The 18791-nt window shown below is 43.0% G+C and overlaps 1 pseudogene; it reads left to right on the forward strand.

The window, feature by feature from the left end:
• The first annotated feature begins 1984 nt into the window (after positions 1 to 1984).
• LOC112426078 (U4 spliceosomal RNA) lies at positions 1985 to 2108 on the forward strand (annotated as a pseudogene).
• Positions 2109 to 18791: the final 16683 nt, after the last annotated feature.

The raw sequence follows: 18791 nt of genomic DNA on the forward strand, positions 1-18791 counted from the left end.
GGCCAACATGGTGAAACCCCGTCTCTACTAAAAATACAAAAATTAGCTAAGTGTGGTGGCGCCTGCCTGTAATCCCAGCTACTCCGGTGTCTGAGGCACGACAATCGCTTGAACCCGGGAAGCGGAGGTTGCAGTGAGCCGAGATCGCACCACTGCACTCCAGCCTGGCCACAGAGCAAGACTCAGTCTCCAAAAAAAAAAAAAGTCATTTTCTCCTCTCTTACAACTTTAACAAAGGCCTTTATATATCTCAACTGTGCAAGATTTAATGTTTCATCATCCTTAAACTGGGATCTGAAATTTTTATAAGAATATAATGATTTTTTTATGACTTTAAAAGTTGATTCTGCCAAACATTTATTTAAAAAACATTTTGAAGATTATAAACATTTCTTTGGCTTGGTAATTGCTCATTTTGACATTTCACATGTAAAGGATAGTGTTTTCTATGAGCAGAACATGTTAGTTAAATGTTCTTTCTAGATAATAAATAAGTTGTAGAAAATAAATAAAAAGTCTTGTACCTATTCTACAGAACTATTTTAATGTAAATGCTATGTACACTGGCTTTAGTTAGCATTTGTGGAATTTAATTAGCCTATACCCTCAGTGCTGTTAAGTTTTCAAGGCATGTGTGACTAAGTCACAACCCAAACTAATAACACCAACAAAAGAAACCTAGCACTGCCCAACCCACTTCAAAGCTGGATTATCCAGAATTGGTATGGATACATCCTTAGGCAAAAACAGGTATTGACTGGTACAGCATTACAAAGGAACTACTTGTCATGCTTACTACTGATACAAAAATAATTTCTGAGGCAACTCCCTGAACAAACTCATTAAATTCTTTAAACAAATGCAGTGACTCTCAAGGACACAGGGAGAGGAAATATGGATATATATACATTTTTCTCAATTTATCTGAGAGAGAAGAAAACACTCTCTTTACTCAGTGCCTACCGACTAACCCCGAGTATAGCTAAAGAAATGTGATTCAGCAATAATCTTTGTTTCACCAGGACCTTAACTTGAGATACCTGTCAGTAGTTTGACAGTCAGTATGGGAATTAGGAACTCCCAGTCTCCTATATTTTGGTGACTGCTCTATAGAGTCTCTATTAAATGTGATTTAACGGCTGGGCATGGTGGCTCATGCCTATAATCCCAGCACTTTGGGAGGCCAAGGCGGGTGGATCACCTGAGGTCAGGAGTTCAAGAGCAGCCTGGCCAACATGATGAAACCCTGTCTCTACTAAAAATACAAAAAATTAGCCAGGCGTGGTGGTGGGCACCTATAATCCCAGCTACTCAGGAGGCTGAGGCAGGACAATTGCTTGCACCTGGGAGGCAGAGGTTGCAGTTAGCCAAGATCACACCACGGCACTTCAGCCTGAGCAACAAGGGTGAAACTTTGTCTCAAAAAGAAAATGTGATTCAATAGTTCCATATATACTACATTCCTATGGATTTAAAATTTGAAAACTCATTGATAAATCATCACAATATCAAGTGATACATTTGATAAATAAATAAAATCACACTCAGGCCAGGTATGGTGGCTCATGCCTGTAATCCCAGCACTTTGGGAGGCTGAGGTGGGTGGATCACCTGAGGTCAGGAGTTCAAGACCAGCCTGGCCAACATGGTGAAACCCTGTCTCTACTAAAAATACAAAAATTAGGCCGGGTGCGATATAGCTCACACCTGTAATTCCAGCACTTGGGAGGCCAAGGCGGGTGGATCATAAGGTCAGGAGTTCAAGACCAGCCTGACCAACACGGTGAAACCCCATTTCTACTAAAACTACAAAAATTAGCTGGGCGTGGTGGTGCGCACCCATAATCCCAGCTACTCAGAAGGCTGAAGCAGGAGAATCACTTGAATCCGGGAGGTGGAGGTTGCAGTGAGCTGAGATCACGCCATTACACTCCAGCATGGGTGACAGAGCGAGACTCTGTCTCAGGAAAAAAAAATGGAGTGGAGATTTGCTTAGTGGTAGTATCATAGCCAAAGGAATGATTATTGCTAATTGAAAACTTTTCCCAATACCCTGCCATGATGACTTGAAATATAGTCAGCACTGGCAATTTTGAGTCTCTATGGAATAAAGAAGAAAAGAAAAAAAAAGACAGTGGGAATATTTAGAGTCTACTTATAATGTGTTTCAAAGCACTCTGTTTTGACCATCTTCCAGATCAAGAAGGATAAAAAACACATGGCCGGGCGCGGTGGCTCACGCCTGTAATCCCAGCACTTTGGGAGGCCGAGGTGGGCAGATCGTGAGGTCAGGAGATCGAGGCCATCCTGGCTAACATGGTGAAACCCCATCTCTACTAAAAATACAAAAAAAATTAGCCGGGCGTGGTGGCAGGCGCCTGTAGTCCCAGCTATTCGGGAGGCTGAGGCAGGAGAATGGCGTGAACCTGGGAGGTGGAGCTTGCAGTGAGCCAAGATTGTGACACTGCACTCCAGCCTGGACAACAGAGCAAGACTCTATCACAAAAAAAAAAAAAAAAAAACCCTTATAAAAACTGTATAGCCAAAGGAGTTTTATTTTGTTATTTTGTTTTTTGAGACAGGGTCTCACCCTGTCACTGGGGCTGAAGTGCAGTGGTACAATCACCTGCTCACTGCAGCCTCGACCTCTCAGGCTCAAGCGATTCTCCCACCTTAGCTTCCCAAATAGCTGGGACCACAGGATTGGACCACCATGCCTGGCTTTTTTTTTTTTTTTTTTAATTATTTGTGGAGACGGGGGTCTCCCTATGTTACTCAGGCTGCTGGCCTCTAACCTCTGGGCTCAAGCAGTCCTCCCGCCTCAGCTTCCCAAAGTGCTGAGATTATAGGTATGAGCCACTGTGCCCAGCTAGCCCAAGGGTTTCTAAAACTTCTGAGACAATAAGAGGTTTCAAATCCCATAATATGAGATTGACAAACTAAATTATAGATACAGGGACTTTAGCTACATGAAGTTCTTTCACATGCATCCTGCATTTTCTCCAGACATTTAATTCCTATATGCCAATCCATCTCAGTTCAGCCCATCTGTATAAGAAGTAAACCAACATATTTGTTGCACTTGGAGGTCATTTAACCTTTATAATGATCCTATTCAGATTTTACCCATTTTGTAGATGAGGAAGTTGAAACTTCAAAATTGTTAAATAACTTGCCCAAGGTTATAAGGCCAGTGTATAGAAAAGCCGGGATTTGAATTTATTTCTGCTTGGTCCCAAAACCCATGCTCTTCCCACTATATCACATCAATTCCATGGCAACCTCAAAAGCAGAGGAAATTCATCAGTCAGGTAAACATGCTTCAACCATTTTATCCTTCTTATAAATCTGCTAATCAGCACCCTAGGTGAAGTTATCCCTGACTACCATCAAATATATCTTCCTCCCTTATAACAGAAACATTTAAAACTTGTCTTCTGGTTTCTCCAACTATATTGTTAGTTTCTTAGACCATGTAATTTCACACTAAAAAAATCTAATAGTTTACACAAATTAGCCAGGTGTGGTGGTGGGCCCCTGTAATCCCAGCTACTCAGGAGGCTGAGGCAGGAGAATTGCTTGAGCCCAGGAGGTGGAGATTGCAGTTAGCCAAGATCATGCCACTGCACTCCAGCCTGGGCAACAGAGTGAGACTCTGTCTCAAAAAAAAAAAAAAAAAAAAAAATCTAATAGTTAATACATTCACATGGTTCAAATTTCAAAAAGAACAAAACAATTTGACACAACAGGCATGTGGAAAAAAGAATAAAATGAATATAAAATGAGGAAAAGAGTCTTTTTACTTTCCCCACTAAATACCTAGACCTCCTCTCGTACACAAACCATGTTATTAGGTTTTTAGATATCCTTCTCAGGCCAGGAGCAGTGGCTCACACTTGTAATCCCAGCATATTGGGAGGCCAACATAGGAGGATTGCTTGAGCCCAGGAGTTTGAGACCAGCCTGGGCAAAATAACAAGACCCCCATCTCTATAAAACTAAAAATAAATACATAACTTTGGTTCAATAAGCCACCCACCATAGTTTTCGATAAACAATAAAAATTGTTAAAGGAAGAGTACAAAATTTTTTCGTTTTAGCTGAATTGAGTAAATTGGGTTAGAACAAGGAGATACTAGAGTGTAGGAAACAAGCAATCTGGCTGCAGCTTTTTGCCCAGGTATGACATAATGAACACCTGGATTAGGGAAGTGGCTATCAGAATGGAGAAAAACTGTCAATAAGTGTAATCAGCATGAAGGTCAGGCACAGTTGCTCATGCCTGTAATCCCAGCACTTTGGGAGGCCAAGGCAAGAAGATCACTTGAGCCCAGGAGTTTGAGATCAGCCTGGGCAACAAAGCAAGACTCCCTATCGCTACAAAATAATAATAATAATAATAATAATAATAATAAAAGGTAGCCAAGTGTGGAGATATGTACCTGTAGTCCCAACTACTTGGGAGACTGAGGTGGGAGGATTGCTTGAGCCCAGGAGATCAAGGCTACAGTGAGCTATGATCACACCACTATTCACCAGCCTGGGTGACAGAGTGAGACCTTGTCTCAACAACAACAACAACAAAATCAGTATAACCTTTGCACCTGATGAAATGTGGGAAACAAAAGAGTATAGAAACAAAAGTTACTCCAGATCTATACAAACTTTCTGAAAATAAATGTGGCATTATGCATCATGATCCTTTCTTTAAATTTTTATTTCCACCTATTAGAATGGCTAAAGTTCAAATAAGTGGCAATACCAATTACTGGCAAGAAGGCAGAGCAGCAAGAATTCTCATTCTGGTGAGAATGCAAAACAGTACAGCCACTTTGGGAGAGAGTTTGAAAGTTTCTTCCAAGCTAAACGTGTCTTAGGCCAGGCGCAGTGGCTCACACCTGTAATCCCAGCACTTTGCGAGGCTGAGGCAGGTGGATCACTTGAGGTCAGAAGTTCAAAACCAGCCTGGCCAACATGGTGAAACCCTGCCTCTACTGCTACTACTACTAATAATAATAATACAAAATTTAGCCAGGCATGGTGGTGGGTGCTATAATCCCAGCTACTTGGGAGGCTAAGGCAGGAGAATCGCTTGAACCTGGGAGGCAAGAGATTGCAGTGAGCTGAGACCCGAGATCACACCACTGCACTGCAGCCTGGGTGACAGAGCGAGACTCCATCTCAAAAAAAAAAAAAAAATCCAAACAACAACAAAGTTAAACATGATGGATTTACCTTATGTGTTTGGTTTCAGAGAGCAATGAGAAGAACTTAGCCAAGGTAGAACATTAATTGCTGAGTCAGCCAGAAACCCCCAAACTTTCAACTGGACAGAAACACAGATTTACTGTAACTCTGTAACTGAAAACTTTTTTTTTTTTTGACAGGGTCTTGCTCTGTTAGTGAGTAGTGCAGTGGTGCAGTCTCACTACAGCCTCAACCTCCCAGGCTCAAGCCATCCTCCCACCTCAACCTCCCAAGTAGCTGGAACTACGGGCGCACACCACCATGCCAAGCTAGTTTTGTTTTGTTGTGTTGTGTTTTTTTTGTTTTTTTTTTTTTTGTATTTTTTGTAGAGACAGGGTTTTTGCCATGTTACCCAGGCTGCTCTCAAAATCCTGGGCTCAAGCGATCCACCTGCCTCAGTCTCCCAAAGTGCTGGGATTATAGGTGTGAGCCACCACACCTGGCCCACATTTTTAAAAGACATCAAGTTGTAGCTTTGCTTTTTGCAAAAGTTAAACATCTCTCTGCAGAAAGGTCATATTGGATGACAATGAAGATTAATCCACTCTTCCCCCAGGTGAGTCCTTGGTGAGTATTTTTGTGTATTGCTTCCATTGGAAGGATTGTACTGAAAATATGAGTGCTAGCAGTAATTCTATGAGCTTTCTCACTTCAGTACTAATTAAAAGGAAAAGCCCCCCAGCACAGTGGCTTACACCTATAATCCCAGCACTTTGGGAGGCCGAGGCGGGCGTATCACAAGGTCAGGAGTTCTAGACCACCCTGGCCAATATGGTGAAGACCCGTCTCTACTAAAAATACAAAAATTAGCCAGGCATGGTGATGGGTGCCCATAGTTCCAGCTACTTGGGAGGCTGAGGCAGGAGAATCGCTTGAACCTGGGAGGCAGGAGACTCGCTTGAACCCGGGAGGCAGAGGTTGCAGTGAGCCGAGATTGCGCCAGTGCATTCCAGCCTGGGTGATGGAGTGAGACTCCATCTAAAAAAAAAGGGAAAAACCAAGAGTCACTTTGAGAAATAAATACCATTAAGTGTGTAGTTCAGCCCAGATGTTCTGGTCTACAGTTGTACAAGCTCTTTGACAAGAATAGCGTTCTAAGAACTGACAATCAAGGCCGGGCGCGGTGGCTCAAGCCTGTAATCCCAGCACTTTGGGAGGCCGAGGTGGGCGGATCACGAGGTCAGGAGATTGAGACCATCCTGGCGAACACGGTGAAACCCCATCTCTACTAAAAAATACAAAAAACTAGCCGGGCAAGGTGGCGGGTGCCTGTAGTCCCAGCTACTCGGGAGGCTGAGGCAGGAGAATGGCATGAACCCGGGAGGCAAAGCTTGCAGTGAGCTGAGATCCGGCCACTGCACTCCAGCCTGGGCGACAGAGCGAGACTCCGTCTCAAAAAAAAAAAAAAAAAAAAAAAAAAAGAACTGACAATCAATAGGTTACTTGGAGAAATCCAGAACCCTACCTTATGCATTACAGTAAACCCCCTGCTTCTTCTATCCCACACTTGGTAAACCTGAAGCTAGTGACCCCAAATATCCTTTTTCACATGTCCTCTTACCACTGCAACTTAGGCAGCCACACCTACCTTTTGTAGAAGCTCTCCTTGGCTGGTACCATGTCCTTCTGCCACAGACTTTAGAAGATCCCAGAATTGGTGAAAATTTTGAATCTTATGGTCTGAGCACTTTTTCTGATGAGAGAACAGCTAGATAGCAGCCCCAGCAGCAAGAATCCTCTTATTTTACAAGTTATGGTGGCCTGGCATTTAGTGAATCAGCACTTTCGAGTCAGAAGAACCCTTGAGGGTTGTTTTAGTTTTTCACAATCCCCCCCACCATTTTTTTTTTTTTTTTAGACGGAGTTTCACTCTTCTTGCCCAGGCTGGAGTCCAATGGCATGATCTCGACTCACTGCAACCTCCACCTCCCAAGTTCAAGCGATTCTCCTGCCTCAGCCTCCCAAGTAGCTGGGATTATAGGCGTGTGTCACCATGCCCAGCTAATTTTGTATTTTTAGTAGAGATGGGGTTTCACCATGTTGGCCAGGCTGGTCTCGAACTCCTGACCCAGGGTGATCCACCCACCTCGGCCTCCCAAAGTGCTGGGATTACAGGTGTGAGCCACCACACCTGGCCTTACAATTTTTTTAAAATAGAGGAGTAACTTGAGGAGTGAATATTAGAATCAGTATCTCCCAATAAAATCTCTGAAGTGATTTTACATGACCCAATCATTACCCTCTGATTTTTCCTGTGAGAACCTGAAGTACATCCTTGCTTACCACAATGAGAAAGGAGCAGATCCAGGACTCCAACTCAAAGAGCAATTTGGGCTTATAAGTGAGGACTGGGTCACTCTGAAGTGACCCAGTCAGTTCAGTCTTGGAGACTCTTGTGGAGTGTTTGAACTCAACTCAGTTTGCCACACCCTAAATCAGGAGATACAGCATGGTGTTCACCTGCAGGGCAGGTAACAGTGCCACCTACCAGGTGTTCTTTCCCAAGGAAGTGGCTATGGCCCCAAAAGGACACTTGTAGAAAGTCTAGGCCAGACATGAGTCTGATATAAGCTCACAGAAGCTATTAAGATATATACTGGTCAGGACTCTACTCTTAAACTTTTCACCTAGAAGCCCTTCTTAGACCCTGGCATTTACACCTCTGGTGTCAAGGGAAAAAAAAGAAAAGAAAAACAGCCAAAATTGGACTTCTCCAGCAGAGATTTAGTCAACACAAAAGGTTCATCAGTTGAAAAGAATTGCATCACTGTTACAGAGTTATGTAGGACATACGGGCAGGCCTGTCTGTGGCCTCTGGAGTTTGGTTAAAGCCCTAAACTGTCCCAATGGCTCCACCCATAAGCTGGCAACATTTTAAATCAAGATTGAGCCATACTAGAGAGTCCAAAGAAAACAGCAATACTTTTCTGTATACCAGGGATTTCAAATGAATATTAGAATTCCTGGAGAGTGACTGAAGGGCTCAGAAATACTTAAAAACCCTTCAAAGCACTGGTTGACCACTATTCAGAGCCTGGTAATCCTTATGCCCAACAGTTACTCTCACAAGTTCCCTGTTGCACTCCCTGTATACCATTAGCAGTAGTGTAATTGATACAATCTTTAGGGAAATAAGTTTGGAGGTGCCTTCATTTTATTTTTTTGAAACAGAGTCTCTGTCGCCCAGGCTGGAGTACAGTGGCGTGATCTCAACTCACTGCAACCTCCATCTCCTGGGTTCAAGCAGTTCTCCTGCCTCGGCCTCCCAAGTAGCTGGGATTACAGAAATATGCCACCACACTTGGCTAATTTTTGTATTTTTAGTAGAGACCGGTTTTCACCATGTTTGCCAGTCTGGCCTGGAACTTCTGACCTCAAGTGATCCATCCACCTTGGCCTCCCAAAGTGCTGGGATTATAGGCATGAACCACTGTGCCCAGTCCTTCTTCTTCTTCTTCTTTTTTTTTTTTTTTTTAGTGCACCTACCCTTTGATTTAGCAAATCCATTTCCAACTCTGGGGAAAATGTGGCACAGAAACCCTCACACATTAACTCAAAAAAAAAAAAAAACAATTGTGTACAAGGACATTCATTAAAACCTTACTTGTCAGGGCCAGGCACGGTGGCTCACTCCTATAATCCCAGCACTTTGGGAGACTGAGGTGGATGGATCACTTGAGGTCAGGAGTTCAAGACCAGCCTGGCCAACATGGTGAAACCCCATCTCTAAAAAAAAAAAAAAAGGACAGGGTGGCTCATACCTGTAATCCTAGCACTTTGGGAGGCCAAGGCGGGTGGATCACTTGAGGTCAGGAGTTTGAGACCAGCCTGACCAACGTGGCAAAACTTCATCTATACTAAAACATACAAAAATTAGCCAGGCATGGTGGCAGATGCCTGTAATCCCAGCTACTCGGGAGGCTGAGGCAGGAGAATCACTTGAACCTTGGAGCAAAGGTTGCAGTGAGCCGAGATCGCACCACTGCACTCTAACCTCGGTGACAAAGCGAGACTCTGTCTCAAAAAAAAAAAAAAAAATTAGCCAGGGGTGGTGGTGCACACCTGTAGTCCCAGCTACTAGGGAGACTGAGGCATGAGAATCACTTGAAGGTGGGAAATGGAGGTTGCAGTGCGCAAGATCATGCCACTGCACTCCAGCATGGACGAAAGAGTGGGACTCCGTCTCAATACAAACAAGCAAGCAAACCTTACTTGTCCATCAATAAGTAAGTGGTTAAGTTAGCTGTGATACAGTTATAACATGACCTACAATATACTTGTTAAAAAGAATGAAGAGGCCAGGCAGAGTGGCTCATGCCTGTAATCCCAGCACTTTGAGAGGCTGAGGCAGGCAGATCATGAGGTCAGGAGATTGAGACCATCCCGACCAACATGGTGAAACCTCGTCTCTACTAAAATACAAAAAATTAGTTGGCTGTGGTGGCTCACGCCTGTAGTCCCAACTACTCGGGAGGCTGAGGCAGGGGGGAATAGCTTGAACCCAGGAGGCGGAGGATGCAGTGAGCCAAAATCATGCCACTGTACTCCAGCCTGGCGATAGAGCAAGACTCCATCTCAAAAACTAAATAAATAAATACATAAGTAAGTAAATAAATAAAAGAACGAAGAAAATCAGAAGGCTGATTGTGCATGGTATACTGCCAAGTGGGGGAAAAATGAAATTATTTCAGTTTTTTACTAGAAATATATCATTTTATTTCTGCATATATTGTTTGAATTTGTTTACAATGAGTATGTAATGCCTTTGTAACAAACAACTATTTTCCAAAACCACCCCAGTTATTACCTTAAAACCAAACTTTAGATAGTTGGTAGATTTTTTGTTTTTAAAAATCTTTATTGTTATTATTAATGTGTTTAACAAATTAAGAAGAAAAATAAAATTTTAAAAATTTAGAATGTACTTTTTTGTGCAAAATCTAGGGAGCTGCATTTAACTCAGAGAAATGTGAAGTTAGGGAAGAAATATTTCACTTATACTTTGATATACACACACATACACGGGTATATTACCACAATTTTGTTGTTGTTTTTGAGACAAAGTCTTGCTGTAACACCCAGGCTGGAATGCAATGGAGCAATCTCGGCTGCCTGCAACCTCCAATTCCTGGGTTCAAGCAATTCTCCTGCCTCAGCCTCAAGAGTAGCTGGGATTACAGGCATGCACCACCACGCCTGGCCTTTTTTTTTTTTTTTTTAAATATATATTTTTAGTAGAGATGGTGTTTTGCCATATTGGCCAGGCTGGTCTCAAACTCCCAACCTCAAGTAATCCACCTGCCTTGGTTTCCCAAAGTGCTAGGATTACAGGTGTGAGCCACCACACCCAGCCAATTCTTAGCCCCACCCAGCTAGACGGAGTCTCACTTTATCACCCAGGCTGGAGTACAGTGGAGCGGTCTCAGCTCACTGCAACCTCCGCCTCCCAGGTTCAAGTGATTCTTGTGCCTCAGCTTCTCAAGTAGCTGGGATTATAGGCATGCACTACCACACCCAGCTAATATTTTATTTTATTTTACTTTACTTTTACTTTACTCTATTCTATTCTATTCTATTCTATTCTATTCTATTCTATTCTATTCTACTCTACTCTATTCTATTCTATTCTATTCTACTCTATTCTATTCTACTCTACTGTATTCTACTCTACTCTATTCTATTCTACTCTATTCTACCCTACTCTATGCTATTCTACCCTATTCTACTCTGTTCTACTCTACTCTATTCTCTTCTACTCTCCTCCACTCTATTCTACTCTACTCTACTCTACTCCGTTCTACTCTACTCTACTCTATTCTATTCTATCTTATTTTATTTTATGACGGAGTCTCGCTCTCTCACCCAGCCTGGAGTGCAGTGGCTTGATCTCGGCTTACTGCAACATTCACCTCCCAGGTTCAAGCAATTCTTCTGCCTCAACCTCCCAAGTAGCTGGGACTACAGGCGCCCGCCACCACGCACGACTCATTTTGTATTTTTAGTAGAGATGGGGTTTCACCATGTTGGCCAGATTGGTCTTGAGCTCCTGACCTCAGATGATCCACCCGCCTTTGCCTCCCAAAGTGCTGAGATTACAGACAGGAGCCACTGCGCCCGGCCATATTCCCACAATTCTCAGAGTATGGTCTATAGATTCCTGCAGCCCTCAAGACCTTTTCAGGAGAATCCATGAAGTCAAAACTATTTTCATTATAATTCTAATGTATTATTTTTCACTATATTGACTTTCGTAGTGATGGTACAAAAGCAATGGGGGGTAAAAATTTGCTGGTACTGCTGGGTATGATGATGCATGCCTGTAGTCCCTGCTACTCAAGAGGCCGAGGCAGGAGGATTGCTTGAGCCCAGGAGTTTAAGGCTACAGTGAGCTATGATCTCACCACTACAATCCAGCCTGGGCAACAGAGTGAGCTCCTGTTTCTAAAAAACAAAGATCGCTGGTACTTCAGCACAGTATTAGGCAATGGTATCAAACTGTACTAGCAGTAAATATATTCTTCCCCATTGGGCACTCAAAGCAGGAAAAGGCCAATTTTATTAAGAATCCTTGATGAAGCAGTAAAAATTAATTTTATTAAAACTTGACTCTTGAGTACAAGTGTTTTTAATATTCTATGTTAGGAAATGAGAAGGATACACAGAGCACTTCTGCTATTTATCAAAGTACATTGGTTATCTCAAGGAGCATAGCTATTTGGTTGCAAGCTGCATTGGCCTTTTTTTTTTTCATAGAACACCATTTTTACTTGAAAATAGCACTGACAGGCAAATGTTGGTAATTCAGATGTGGATATTTGGCAGACATTCTCTGGAGCCTGTCACTTGAAGGAAAACACCTGACAATATTTATTTCCAATGATAAAATTCAAATCTTTGAGCAAAAATGAGAATTTTGGAAAATTGTACATATTACTGGTTGATAGTTTTCTAAAAGTTTTAAAGACTTTTTTGATGAGATAAATCATGGTATTAATAAATATTTTTTATATTATATAATAAAAATGTGTCAATGTTTGAAAGATCTGCACAGTTCAGTGAACCAATGTTTTCCAAATGACCAATCATGATGTTACAAAATCATACATGTGTAAAAGATCCATTGAAAGTATATTAGGCCAGGCGTGGTGGCTCACACCTGTAATCCCAACACTTTGGGAGGCCAAGGCAAGTGGATCACTTGAGGTCAGGAGTTCAAGACCAGACTGGCCAACATGGTGAAACCCCATCTCTATTAACAATACAAAAATTAGCTGGGCATGGTGGTGAGCACCTGTAGTCCCAGCTACTCAGGAGGCTGAGGCATGAGAATTGTTTGAACCCGGGAGGCAGAGGTTGCAGTGAGCCGAGATGGCACCACTACACTCCAGCCTGGGCAACAGAGCGAGAGTCCATCTGGAAAAAAAAAAAAAAAAAGTAAGTAATAATAGGCCGGGTGTGGTAGCCCACACCTGTAATCCCAGCACTTTGGGAGGCTGAGGCAGGAGGATCGCTTGAGCCCATGAGTTCCAGACCAGCCTGGGCAACATAGGGAGACCCTGTCTCTACACATAATTTTTTTAAATTAGGGCTGGGCACTGTGGCTCATGCCTATAATCCCAGCACTTTGGGAGGCCAAAGCTGGAGGATCACTTGAGTCCAGAAGCTCAAGATCAGCCTAGGCAACATGGCAAAACCCTGTCTCTACTAAAAATGCAAAAAAATTAGCTGGGTGTGGTGGCGCATGCCTATAGTCTGAGGGGGGAGGATCACCTGAGCCTGGGAAGTCAAGGCTGAAATGAGCAGTGATTGCAGACACTGCACTCCACCCCGGGTAACTGAGTAAGACCCTGTCTCAAAACAACACCACAAAATGAAAGTGTGTGATAGACCAATGGATTTTAATATAACAGAGTATGGACATTTTGTAGTTATGGTCTCAACCTTTAAGAAACTAACAGTTGTTGGATTTTGGTGTATTGAAGGGAATATCCAGTTATCTGAAAAATCTATTGAAGTATTTCTTCCTTTTCCAACTACATAGCTGTGTTGAGCCAGATTTTCTTCATATTCTTCAACCAAAACACTCTTGCATTTGACTGAATACAGAAGCAGATATGAGAATCCAGCTTTTATAAAGCCAGACATTGAAGATGCCACTTTTCTCATTAAATATTTTTGTTTTGAAAAATATTTATTTAGCCAGGAGTGGTGGCTCATGCCTGTAATCCCAGCACTTTAGGAGGACAAGGCAGGCAGATTCACCTGAGGTCAGGAGTTCAAGACCAGCCTGGTCAACATGGTGAAACCCCGTCTCTACTAAAAAAACAAAAATTAGCCTGGCGTGGTGGCATGCACCTGTAATCCCAACTACTTGGAAGGCTGAGGCAGAAGAATTGCTTGAACCCCAGCAGCCGAAGTTGCAGTGAGCCAAGATGGCATCAGTGTACTCCAGCCTGGGTGACAGAACAAGACTCTGTCTAAAAAAAAAAAAAGCCGGGCGCAGTGGCTCACGCCTGTAATCCCAGCACTTTGGGAGACTGAGGTGGGCGGATCACGAGGTCAGGAGATCGAGACCATCCTGGCTAACACGGTGAAACCCCGTCTCTACTAAAAATGCAAAAAATTAGCCAGGCATGGCAGCGGGCGCCTGTAGTCCCAGCTACTTGGGAGGCTGAGGCAGGAGAATGGCGTGAACCCGGGAGGCGGAGCTTGCAGTGAGCCGAGATCGCGCCACTGCACTCTAGGCTGGGTGACTGAGCGAGACTCCATCTCAAAAAAAAAAAATTTTTTTTATGTGTGCATATATATATATATATACACACACACACACGTATACATATTTATAAAAAAGTTATGTTCACATTTATTAAATGAATATATATATTTTTTAAATCCTTCATTGGAAGATTTTTTTTCATGTGCCTACTGTGTCAAAGTAAGATTTTCTTTTCTTTTTTATTTTTATTTTTATTTTTTGGTGACACAGTGTCACTTCGTCACCTAGGCTGGAGTGCAGTGGTGCAGTCTTGGCTCACTACAACCTCCACCTTACAGGTTGAATCGATTCTCGTGCCTTAGCCTCCTCCAATAGCTGGGACTACAGGTGTGCACCATCACACCTGGCTTATTTTTATATTTTTAGTAGAGACAGGGTTTCACCATGTTGGCTAGGCTGTTCTTGAACTCCTGAGCTCAGGTGATCTGCCCACCCTAGCCTCCCAAAGTGCTGGGATTACAGGCATGAGCCACCTCAGCGGGCAGAAGATATTTTTTAATTCCCAGTTTTAACTTCTGACACAGTAAATACTGATACACATAACCCACATACATAAACAAGAGCTCTTTGGGTGTTTAATAATTTTTAAGGGTATAAAGGAGTTCTGAGACAAAAAGGCTTCAGAGCTGCTGCAGCACTATATAGCAGTTGCATTGGAGGCAGAAGAATGGAGGAGGTGAGGTATGGAGACTCTGCTGGGTTTGCTGTCTTTTTCCACTTAGTCAACTCTCATCTTTTAGCCCAGCAGTCAAAGCTTAGGAGCTAGAGCTTTGTACTGTGCTCTGGATGTTTCTGATGTGAATCTATGAAAGGGAAAATTTACTTCTTTTCCTCTTCCTCCCTCTCTATATCTCCAGGTAGGATTTGGGGATGCACAGGGCAAAGAGAGAGAAACTAGGATAGGGCAAGTGGGAGTGAAGGACCTTCCCAGCCATAAGGATTTTATTCAGAAACTGAAGTTAGATGGTTAGGACAAGCTATTAGAAGCAAAGCCTGTCCACTCTGGCTCAGGAACTGGGGTGGGCCAGGGAAATGACCAAAACCCTTCAGTGACCTTAAAAAAACCAACCAATTCTTCTAGGCCGCAGTGCAACATGGTTCATTAGAATAAGCCAACATGGAAAGAAATCAAGCTTAAAGAAAAAAAAAAATGTAAACACATAGTAACAGCCTCTACTTTACCATTTACCTCTTCTTCCACCTCCACATCCACCTATTCCTTTCCCTCTTACCATCCATCCCTTCTCCGTGGCCTGAGCCCTATCTTTCCATAGGCTATTACTGATTGATTGAGAATGTTGTCATTTGGATAGAGAATTTAGGAGTAAGGCATTTCACCACGATTTGCGTCCCCTCTATGCCATTTTTCACCATGATTTGAGTCTCCTCTATGCCATCATACCCTCTGGCTATGATGATCTGGTATGATCTTTAGCAAGCAACTCCCCTCTCTCCTCTAGACCCTCAGTTTATGTTTTTTGTTGTTGTTGTTGTTTTGTTTTGTTTTGTTTTTGAGAAGGAGTTTCGCCCTTGTTGCCCAGGCAGGAGTGCAGTGGTATGACCTCAGCTCACCACAACGTCCGCCTCCTGGGTACAAGTGATTCTCCTGCCTCAGCCTCCCAATTAGTTGCATGCTACCACGCCCGGCTAATTCTGTATTTTTTTAGTAGAGATGGGGTTTCTCCATGTTGATCAGGCTGGTCTCAAACTCCAAACCTTAGGTGATCCTCCCACCTCGGCATCCCAAAGTGCTGGGTTACAGGCATGAGTCACCACGCCTGGGCACAGTTTTTGTATTTAAAAAAATTTTTTTTTCAGTTTCTGTATTTTTAAAATGAGATTACCTTTCAGCTCTGTGATCCTATGGTTATCAATAAACAGGAGATAAGTCTAGGTTGGAACTAAGGTCTCAGAAATAAATGTAGTGTCATTGAAAATACCAGAGGAGGCCGGGCGCGGTGGCTCACACCTGTAATCCCAGCACTTTGGGAGGCCAAGGCAGGCAGATCACGAGGTCAGGAGATCGAGACCATCCTGGCTAACACGGTGAAACCCCATCTCTATTAAAAATACAAAAACTTAGCCAGGCGTGGTGGCGGGCACCTGTAGTCCCAGCTACTTGGGAGGCTAAGGCTGGAGAATGGCGTGAACCCAGGAGGTGGAGCTTGCAGTGAGCCAAGTACGCCACTGTACTCCAGTCTGGGCGACAGAGCGAGACTCCATCTCAATTAAAAAAAAGAGAAAGAAAAGAAAATACCAGAGGAGGCGGGGCGTGGTGGCTCACGTCTGTAATCCAAGCACTTTGGGAGGCCGAGACAGGCTGATCACCTGAGGTCAAGAGTTCGAGACCAGCCTGACCAACACAGAGAAACCCCATCTCTGCTAAAAATACAAAAATTAGCCGGGCGTGGTGGCACATTCCTATAATACCAGCTACTCGGCAGGCTGAGGCTGGAGAATCGCTTGAATCTGGGAGGTGGAGGTTGCGGTGAGCTGAGATCATGTCATTGCAGTCCAGCCTAGGCAACAAGAGCAGAACCCTGTCTCAAAAGAAAAGAAAAGAAAAGAAAATAGCAGAGGAAGCCAGGCACAGTGGCTCACACCTGTAACCCCAGCACTTTGGGAGGCTGAGGCAAGCAGATTACTTGAGCTCAAGAGTTTGAGACCAGCTTGGCCAACATGGTGAAACTCCATCTCTACAAAAGATACAAAAATTGAACAAGCATGGTGGCAGGCGCCTGTAGTCCCAGCTACTTGGGAGGCTAAAGTGGGAGGATCGCTTGAACCCAGGAAGCAGAGGTTGCAGTGAGCTGAGATCCCACCACTGCACTCCAGACTGGGTGACACAGCAAGACTGTCTCAAAAATAAATAGAGAAAATAGCAGAGGATCTAGTGAAGGAACATGGTCTAGTTTGCATCACTGCACATTATAATCCCCTTTGTAAGTGGATATATTAATGGAAGGTGAACAAACATGTCTGAAAACAACCTGGAGAAACCTCCCAAGGCCATGATTCTTCCCTTGGGTTCACTTAGCTAGTAGGTTCCTGGAATTGGTACTGGAAAATTCCACAGTTCTTGTCCAGAAGTGCTAATTCCTTTGGTCTTAGAGGCCCTAGAGGTTTTCAACCTCCCCATTTTGACCTTCCTGTTAGGTTCTGGCCCCTACCATTCTTTTTATTTTTTAACAGCTTTATTTTTTATTATCTATTTTTTTAGAGACAGAGTCTTGCTCTGTTGCCCAGGATGGAGTACAGTGGTGCAACCATAGCTCACTGCAGCCTGAAACTCCTGGACTCAAGCAATCCTCTTACCTTGGCCTCCCAAAGTGCTGGGATCACAGGCATGAGCTACTGCACCCCCACCTTAACAGCTTTCTTAAAATATCATTCACATATCACACAATTCACTCAAAATGTTCAAGTCAATAACTTTTATTATATGCAGAGCTGTGGAACCATCACATCTGTTTTTTTGTTTTTTGTTTTTTTTAACTTTTAGAGATGGCATCTTGCTATGTTGCCCAGGCTGGAGTACAGTGGCTATTCACATACAAGATCATAGCACACTGTGGCCTCTAACTCCTAGCCTTAGCCTCCTGAGTAGCTGGAACTACAGGTGTGTGCCACCATGCTGTGCTTATCACATCCATTTTAGAACATTTTCATCACTCCTAAAAAGAATTCCTGCACCCCATAGCCATTATCCCTAGGCCCCCAGCCCTAGGCAACTACTAGTTTACCTTATGACTTTATAGATTTGCCTATTACGGATATTTCATATAAATGGAATAATATAATATGTGATCCCTTGTAACTGGCTTCATTCACTTAGAATGATGTTTTCAAGGTTTATTCTTGCTGTAGCATGTATGGGTGCTTCATTCCATTTTATGGCCAAATAATATTTCACTGTATGGATATAACACATTTTACTTATCCATTCATCATTTTGGGTTGGTGACTCATTTGGGTTATTTCTACTTTTTGGCTATCATAAATAATGCTGCTATGAACATTCGTGTATATCTTTATGTGGATATAAGTTTTAAATTCTCTTGGGTCCCTTATCAGTTTTATATTTGCAAATATTTTATCCCATTCTGTGGGTTGTCTTTTCACTTTCTAGGCAGTGTCATTTGGTGCACAGAAGTTTTTTATTTTGATGATGTCCAATTTTTTTTTCTTTTGTTCCTTGTGCTTTTGGTATCATATCTAAGAAACCATTGCCAAATCCAAGGTCATAAAGATTTATACCTATGTTTTCTTCTAAGAAGTATTTTAGCTCTCACGTTTAGGTTATTGATCCATTTTGAGTTAATTTTTACATATGATGTGAAGTAGGTGTTCATCTTCATTCTTTTGCGTGTGGATATCTAATTTTCTCAGCACCATGTATCAAAAAGATGATCCTTTCAGTCAGGCACAGTGGCTCATGCCTGTAATCCCAGCACTTTGGGAGGCTGAGGCAGGTGGATCACCTGAGGTGAGGAGTTTGAGACTAGCCTGGCCAACATGGTGAAACCTGACTCTACTAAAAATATAAAAATTAGCTGGTGTGGTGGTGCACGCCTGTAGTCCCAGCTACTTGGGAGGCTGAGATGGGAGGATTGCTTGAACCTGGGAGGCTGCAGTGAGCCAAGATCATGCCACTGCACTCCAGCCTGGGCAACAGAGTGAGACTACATCTCAAAAAAAAAAAAGAAAGAAAGAAAGAAAAAGAAAAAAAAGAAAAAGAAAAAAGACTATTGTTTCACCATTGAATTGT

The sequence above is a fragment of the Macaca nemestrina genome, chromosome 6 (assembly GCF_043159975.1).
Source record: "Macaca nemestrina isolate mMacNem1 chromosome 6, mMacNem.hap1, whole genome shotgun sequence".
NCBI lineage: Eukaryota > Metazoa > Chordata > Mammalia > Primates > Cercopithecidae > Macaca > Macaca nemestrina.